Below are 8054 nucleotides of genomic sequence, written 5' to 3' on the forward strand. Positions count from 1 at the left end.
AAATTAGTTTTTGTTTAAGAAACATATTAGAGAAACCTAAGTTTATTGTCACATGCACAAGGGGCAATGAAAAACGTACTTGCGGCAGCATCACAGACACCTAGCATTGTGTAAGCAGCATAAGGGTATTGGTATTGGTTTATTATTGTCACTTGTACCGAGGTTCAGTGAAAAGCTTGTCTTGCACACCGATCGTACAGGTCAGTTCATTACACAGTGCAGTTACATTGAGTCAGTACAGAGTGCATTGAGGTAGTACAGGTAAAAACAATAACAGTACAGAGTAAAGTGTCCCAGCTACAGAGAAAGTGCAGTGCAATAAGGTGCAAGGTCACAACAAGGTAGATCGTGAGGTCAGAGTCCATCTCATTGTATAAGGGAACCATTCAATAGTCTTATCACCGTGGGGTAGAAGCTGTCCTTGAGCCTGGTGGGACGTGCCCTCAGGCTCCTGTATCTTCTACGGCACCTGTATCTTCTACATAAATTGTACACAATTTTTACAAGAAAGAACACAATTAGAACATAAGAAAGGCCACTGTAGTGCAGAGCGGTCCCAGTGTTGCTGTGCTGGGGCAGTGATTAGGGTTGTGCCGGTCGGTTCAAGAACCGAATGGTTGAAGGGAAGCCGCTGTCCCTGAACCTGGTGATGTGGGGACTTCAGGCTTCTGTACCTCCTGCCCGACGGGAGCTGCGAGAAGACGGCACGGCCCGGATGGTGGGGGGATCTTTGACGACGGACATTGCCTTCTTGAGGCAGCGCCTCCTGTAGATACTCCCGACGGTGGGGAGGGATGTACCCGTGATGTATTGGGGCTGGGTCCATTGCTCTCTGCAGCTTCCTGCCCATTCGAATCGCCATCCCAGACCGCGATGCAACCAGTCAGGACACTTCCAACGGGACATCTGTTTGTCAGCATGTTCGGTGACAAGCCGAACCTCCTTCACCTCCTGAGGAAGTAGAGATGCTGACACGCCTTCCTTGTGAACGCGTCTGTGTGCTGGGCCCGGGACAGGTCATCTGAGATGTTAACGCCCAGGGGTTTGAAGCTGCTGACCCTCTCCCCACCGCCAATCCCCCAATGTAGACTGTAAATTAGTGGACGATAAGTGTGCAGGACCTGATGACCTTCATCCCAGTGTTTTGAAGGAGGAGGCTGTGAAGGTAGTGGGCGCACTGTATCTTCCAAAACACCACAGATTTTAGAATGGTTCCTACTGATTGGAAAGAAGCAACTATTAGCTGCCTACAGTCAGACTATGATGATCCGCCCTCCGACTGTTGAGGAGTCCCGATGGTTTGGCATCTGGCTCACTGGGGTGTTTGCTCACCGGGGCCCTGAGTCCTACGCTCGTGTGCAGCTCACTGGGCCCCACTTCCCCTGCTCCTTGTCACACACTGGGGCTGTGGTTCCTGTGCTCCCCGTAAACCCATCGAGCCCCCGCTCCCCCACACTCTTTAAACTCATGGGGCCCCATTTCCTGCCTTTCCTCGAAATTCACCAGGTTCGTGGAATGGCACAGCGCAGGAGCAGGCCCTTTGGCCCACCATGTCACAAGATCGCAAGACAAAGGAGGAGAAGCAGGCCATTCGGCCCATCGAGTCTGCTCTGTCACTTCACCACAAGCTAAACTGTTCTCCCATCTAGCCCCAATTCCCAGCCTTTTCCCCATATCCCTTGATACCCTGACTAATTAGATACCTATCAATCTCTGCCTTAAACACCCCCAATGATCGGGCCTCCACAGCTGTATGTGGCAACGAATTCCATAAATCTATGACCCTCCGGCTGAAGAAATTTCTCCGCATCTCTGTTCTAAATGGGTATCCTCTAATTCTAAGACTGTACCCCCTAGTCCTGGACTCACCCACCAAGGAAAACAGCTTCACCACATCTTCTCTGTCCAGTCCTTTCAACATTCGAAGTGTTTCTATGAGGTCCCCTCTCATTCTTCTGTACTCCAGTGAGTACAGTCCAAGAGCCGACAGACGCTCCTCGTACGTCAGCCCTTTCATTCCGGGAATCATCCTCGTAAATCTTCTCTGAACCCTCTCCAACCTTGTGCTGACCCTAACGCCAAATTAAGCTAAACCTATCCGCCTGCACATGATCCATATCCCTCTATTCCCTGCATATTCATGTGTCGGACAGCCTCTTAAACCCCTCTATCATGTCTGCCTCCACCCCCACCCCTGGCAGCACATTCCAGGCGCCTACCGCCCTCTGCGTAAAAGAACCTACCCTGCACATCTCCTTTAAGCTTTCTCCCTCTCACCTGAAAGCTACTCCCTCTAGAATTTTGACATTTCTACTCAGGGAGAAAGATACCGCCTCTCTACTCTTTCTGTGCTCCTCGTGACATTATAAACCTCTATCAGGTCTCCCCTCAGCCTCTGCCGCTCCAGAGAAAACAACCCAAGTCTGTCCAACTTCTCACTGGGCAAAATAAATTAATCATACTGCGTAAAATTTAAAAATCATACATTAATAGTGTGTTGGGATATTAATGGGGAATAACATCCAATACTCCAGAAAAGCCGCTAGTCTAGCATCACCAAAGCCCTGAATGTGCCAGATTATCGGGAGTTTTAGTGCATTAGAGAGAGAAAACCCTCCGACCAGTTAACCTGACGTCAGTATTGGGGAAACCGTGGGAATCCATTGCAAAAAAACCAGACTGCTGGAGGAACTTGGCAGGTCAGGCGTCTGTTGCTGGAATCTATTCTAGAATCTGTTGTGAAGGAACAACAGAGAGGTAGAAGGCACATGGACACGTCCGTGGATGGGAAAGGTTCGGAGGGATATGGGCCAAACGCAGGCAGATGGGACCGGCTTTGGACGGGAATCTCGGTCAGCACGGATCACCTGTTTCCGTGCTGTGTGACTCTATGAACAGAGCACTTGGAAAATAGAGAAAGGACTGGGCAGAGTAAACGTGGAGTTACGAAGAATAAATCACGTTTAGGGTTTCCTGAGGTTGTAACCTGAAGAAGTAAATGAAGGGGAGAACCTGTTGATGTGTTACACTTGGGCCTTCAGAAGACCTTTGATAAGATCCCAACACGGGATTATTGAACATAATTAGTGATGATGGGTCGGGTGCCTTCCACTGACGTGAATTGAGGGTTGGTTAAGTAGGAATGAACAGGTTGTTTTCAGGTCGAGAGTCGGTGACAAAGGGGTTTCCACAGGAGTTGGCGCTGGGACCCCAGCAGTTCACAATCCATATCATTGCATAGGGGGATCAGAAAACGTTTTTAAATGACGAAAGACTGAGTGGTGTTGATGTTCCAAAAGACAAGATGTCCCTCTACAGGAGTCATCAAATGTGCAGGTACAGCAGGTGATTAAAAAGATAAATTATATTTTGGCTTTATTGCGAGAGGAACTGAGTACAAGAGACGCTTTAGCAGTGATACTTCTGGAGATCAAGGATATCTTGCTTCCACTCCAGTTCCGTGGTCCTGAGGTGAATCTGGGACCCCTGCTGAGGCAGGAGACAGAACGTAGAACAGTGCAGCACAGGAACAGACCCTTCAGCCCACAGTGCTGTGCCGAACCATTGAAGCTAATGATGCCTAATTAAACCAATCCCTTCTGCTTGTACGTGGTCCACCTTCCTGCATTCCCTGCACGTCCATGTCCCCATCTAAGAGCCTCTTAAACGCCTCTATCGTATCTGCCTCCACCCCCACCCCGGCAGCACATTCCAGGCACCCACCGCTCTCTGTGTAGAAAACTTTCCTACTCTCACCTTAAGGCATGCTCTCTAGTATTAGACATTTTGACTGGGGGGGGGGGGGGCAAAAGATACCAGCTTTTATCTTATGAACCTCCATCAGGTCTCCCCTCAGACTCTGCCACTCCGGAGAAAGTTTGTCCGACCTCTGAGATCTGGAATGGAAATGCTGGGATTGCCCAGTGGGTCATGCCCTACCTGTAGGAAGGGCAGGAGATGTCTGACAGGGCAGGTTGGTACGGTGAGGGGTTTGTGAGGTGGCCCACGTCTCCTGCCAGATACTTTGCGCACCTGATGCACGGGGTTCTCAGTGCCGTCCTGAGTGGTCCCTCTGCGGTGAGTGTAAACAGCCTCTCGGTGCAGGGGATAGTGATGATCTCAGATTTTCTGTCTCCGGGACCTCCAGTGGCTGCCACAGGTAGTCCAACTCTCCGGAATACGCACAACACAGGGGCCACAGCTGCTCAGTAGAGCCTGAGGTCTTGATCTTCCCACTCTCTTCTCTTCTGATGGCCAGATGCTGTGCGGACACACCAAAGGCAAGGGTGGATTTCGTCACCTCCGTCCCATACACTGAGAGCTGGCTCATGAGATGCAGCACGTGGTCCACGTGTTACGGGGTCTGGCTACCGGAGGGCTGATGTCCTCCAAAGGAGGGGGCAGGTCACCCTCAGCCACAGGTCGATGGGTTCAGGGTAGGGAGAGGGTCACGGAGATGGGGAGGAGTGTAGGGGAGGGAGGGGTTCACGGAGACAGGGAGGGGTGTAGGGGAGGGAAGGGTTCACGGAGACGGGGAGGGGTGTGGGGAGGGAGGGGTGTACAGAGACAGGGAGGGGTGTAGGGGAGGGAAGGGTTCACGGAGACGGGGAGGGGTGTAGGGGAGGGAGGGGGTCAGAGACGGGGAGGGAGGGGGTCAGAGACAGGGAGGGGTGTACAGAGACAGGGAGGGGTGTAGGGGAGGGAGGGGGGTCATGGAGATGGGGAGGGGTGTAGGGGAGGGAGGGGGGTCACGGAGACGGGGAGGGGCGTAGGGGAGGGAGGGGGTCAGGGAGACGGGGAGGGGTGTAGGGGAGGGAGGGAGGTCACGGAGACGGGGAGGGGTGTAGGGGAGGGAGGGGGTCACAGAGACAGGGAGGGGTGTAGGGGAGGGAGGGGGTGACGGGGAGGGGTGTAGGGGAGGGAGGGGGTGACGGAGACGAGGAGGGGTGTAGGGGAGGGAGGGGGTCACAGAGACAGGGAGGGGTGTAGGGGAGGGAGGGGGGTCACGGAGACGGGAAGGGGTGTAGGGGAGGGAGGGAGGTCACGGAGACGGGGAGGGGTGTAGGGGAGGGAGGGGGGTGACGGGGAGGGGGCGTAGGGGAGGGAGGGGGTCACAGAGACAGGGAGGGGTGTAGGGGAGGGAGAGAGGCTTTTGTCATCAGGCTGGTCCAGTTGTGTTTCTAGTCAATGCTGACTCCCACCCCCCGGGCTGGTTTGACGTTGGTGGATTGTCTTTTTGAGGTCGGTTTTTACCTGGCCCCCTGCCCCCTGCTGCTTCATGTTTGCTGGGTGCGACCCTGGAGACCCCGTGTGTCACGTCTCCCCCCCTGCCCAGGGGACCAGTGTTCCACCTCAGGGTTGTGTGGGTGCTCGAAGCCACGGCAGTCAGCTCCATAATCTCCTGTAGGCCCTGCCTCAGCCCCAGCTCCAGTTGTCTACTATTGCTCCTTCTCTCTCCTCCTTTCCCTCCCCCTTCCTCCCTCCCTCTCTCCCTCCCTCCCCCTCCCTGCCTCCCTCTCACCTCCCTCTCTCTCTGCCCCTCCCTCCCTCCCCCTCCTTCTCTCTCTGCTCCCTCTCTCTGCTCCCTCTCTCTCTCTCCCTCCCTCCCCCTCCCTGCCTCCCTCTCTTATCTCCCTCTCCCTCCCTCCCCCTCCCTGCCTCTCTCTCTCACTGCCCGTCCCTCCCTCTCTGCCCCCTCTCTCCCCCTCCCTCTCTCCCCCTCCCTCTCTCCCTCCCCCTCCCTCTCTCTCCCCCTCCCTCCCTCCCTCTCTCTCCCCTTCCCTCTCTCCCTCTCCCCTCCATCCTTCCCCCTCCCTGCCTCTCTCTCACCCTCTCTCTCTCTGCCCCTCCCTCTCACTCCCCTTCCTCCCTCTCTCTCCCCCTCCTGCCCTCCCTCCACAGCCTCCCCCTCCAGAAAGCCAACAGCAATAATGCTGAGAGTAAGTTAATGTCGCGTTGATTAATCTCATCCCAATCAATATATTATTGAGCGATGAGGGAGGTGGGGAGGCTTGAGGGATTGGACCTGGGGAACTAGACAGCTTGCTCTAACACGGAGGACGTTGGCCATCTCTGCCGCAGGCTCACACCTCGGGTCCCACCCTGCGCCAACTCTTCCCCAGCACCCATGATCGTCACCCACCAGAATGTGTCCCACAGCCTGGTGAGTGGATAATTCTCTGCACAGTTCACTTCCTTTAAACTTGCCTCTCGCTGGTGCAGTTCTTTGTGTGTGACTGAGTGTGTGTCTGTGTGACTGAGTGTGTGTCTGTGCGACTGAGTGTGTGTCTGTGCGCACGAGTGTGTGTCTGTGCATGTCAGAGTGTGCGTCTGTGCATGTCAGAGTGTGCTTGTGCAGGTGGGTGTTTGCTTGCATGTGCGGGCATGAGTGTGCACTTGTGGATGTGAGCATGAGTGTGCATCGGTTCACGTCAGATGGTGTGTGCTTGTGCAGGGGGTGTCTGCTTGCACAAGTGTACACGAATGTGTGCAAGCTTGCGGATGTGCACATGGGTGCGTGTTTGCAAGCATGAGTGAGCGTGTGTTGTCCTGTGCGGGTGGGTGGCTGTGCATGCACACATGCGTGTGTGTGTTTCCGTGAGTGGGTGAGATTTTGGTTATTTATTACAATGGCGACATGTACCGTGGAAAGTTTCAGCCCTGCTCAGAATCAGAAAATGCCCCGGTGCAGAAGAAGCCCTTTCAGCCCAACCCCGCCTGCCTCAGGCTTTTATCCAAGGTCTCCCACCAGCCCTGCACTCTGCACACATTTCAGCCCTTGCAAAGGCTCCCGATGGATCTGCTTCCACAGGGTCTGTGGCTGTCCGCGGGCAAACGTTCCTCCCTCTCTGCAGTCTTGCCAGGTGCTGAGGTTGAAAATCTGGGCCTGTTGGTTACCGTCCTGACAGGGGATCTGCAACCGGGCGACGCACAGGGCTACCACGGTGCTGCACTGAAACTGCCTTGTTGGTGGAACACAGGTGCAGGGGTCGGGAGGGGTAGCAGGCACTGGGGGGATCTTTCACCCACCATAGAGCGATCGGCAGGAGGCAGCTGCTGCAGTACAGTGCCAGAGCATGCTCGGAGCAGTGGGCAATGCATGCGTCCGTGCACACGTGCATGGGCTCCTGTGCATTCACCTGTACACACAATGCATGCACTTACCCACACTGCATGCACATATCTTACGCGCCACACACATTTGTGGGAGAGTCCATGGGTGGGGAGGAGAGTCGGTGACGGGGGCTGTGCGAGGGGATTCGCAGGGGTGGAGACTCCATGGTTGGGAAGAGTTAAGAGAGGGAACTAAAGTTTTGGGCTGTGAATCACATTTCCCCTGTGCTCCCTCCACCCTAACCCTCACCATCCTCCAGCACTCGTTCTGGGAGCACTGCGTGACCTGTGCCTACTCTGCTAATGAGATTTAAGATCCAATTAATTTAAAAGCGTCTTTCGGTTCCAGCCCAGAATCAATGGGCCCATCCCCAACTTGTATCACTCATTCTCTCCATCTCTCTCTCGCTGTCTCTCACTCCATCTCTCTCTCTCTCTCACTTTACATCTGTCTCGTTCTCTCCATCGCTGCCTTTCTCTCCCCCCTCTCCCCCACTCCCCCGTTCTCTCCCCCTCCCAGTGCTCTCTCCCCCACTCCTCTCCCCCTCTCTCTCCCTATCTTTACCCCCTCTTTCTCCTCCCCTCACCCCCTCTCCCCATCTCCCCCTCCCCATCTCTCTCTCGCCCTTCTCTCTCCCCACCTCCCCATCCCCCTCCCTTTACCCCCCTCCCTCTCCACCTCACTTCCCCCTCTCTCTATCCCCCCCTCTCTGTATCCCCCCCCTCCCTCTCACACACACTCCCCTCCCCTCCATCCCTGTCCATTATTTTATCCGCTTGGACAAAGAGAAGTAAACCTGTGAAATACAGGCCGCAAGTCGGGTGAATAAACTGTGGGTCCCTCAGAGAGCAGGATTTCCGATAATCCTCTGTCTTTGCCGTTCCAGCCTTTGTTTGGTCACCATTAAGTCTTTTTCCAGTAAATCCAGCCTGCAATCTCT

Source organism: Pristis pectinata, chromosome X (genome assembly GCF_009764475.1).
Source record: "Pristis pectinata isolate sPriPec2 chromosome X, sPriPec2.1.pri, whole genome shotgun sequence".
Classification (NCBI taxonomy): domain Eukaryota; kingdom Metazoa; phylum Chordata; class Chondrichthyes; order Rhinopristiformes; family Pristidae; genus Pristis; species Pristis pectinata.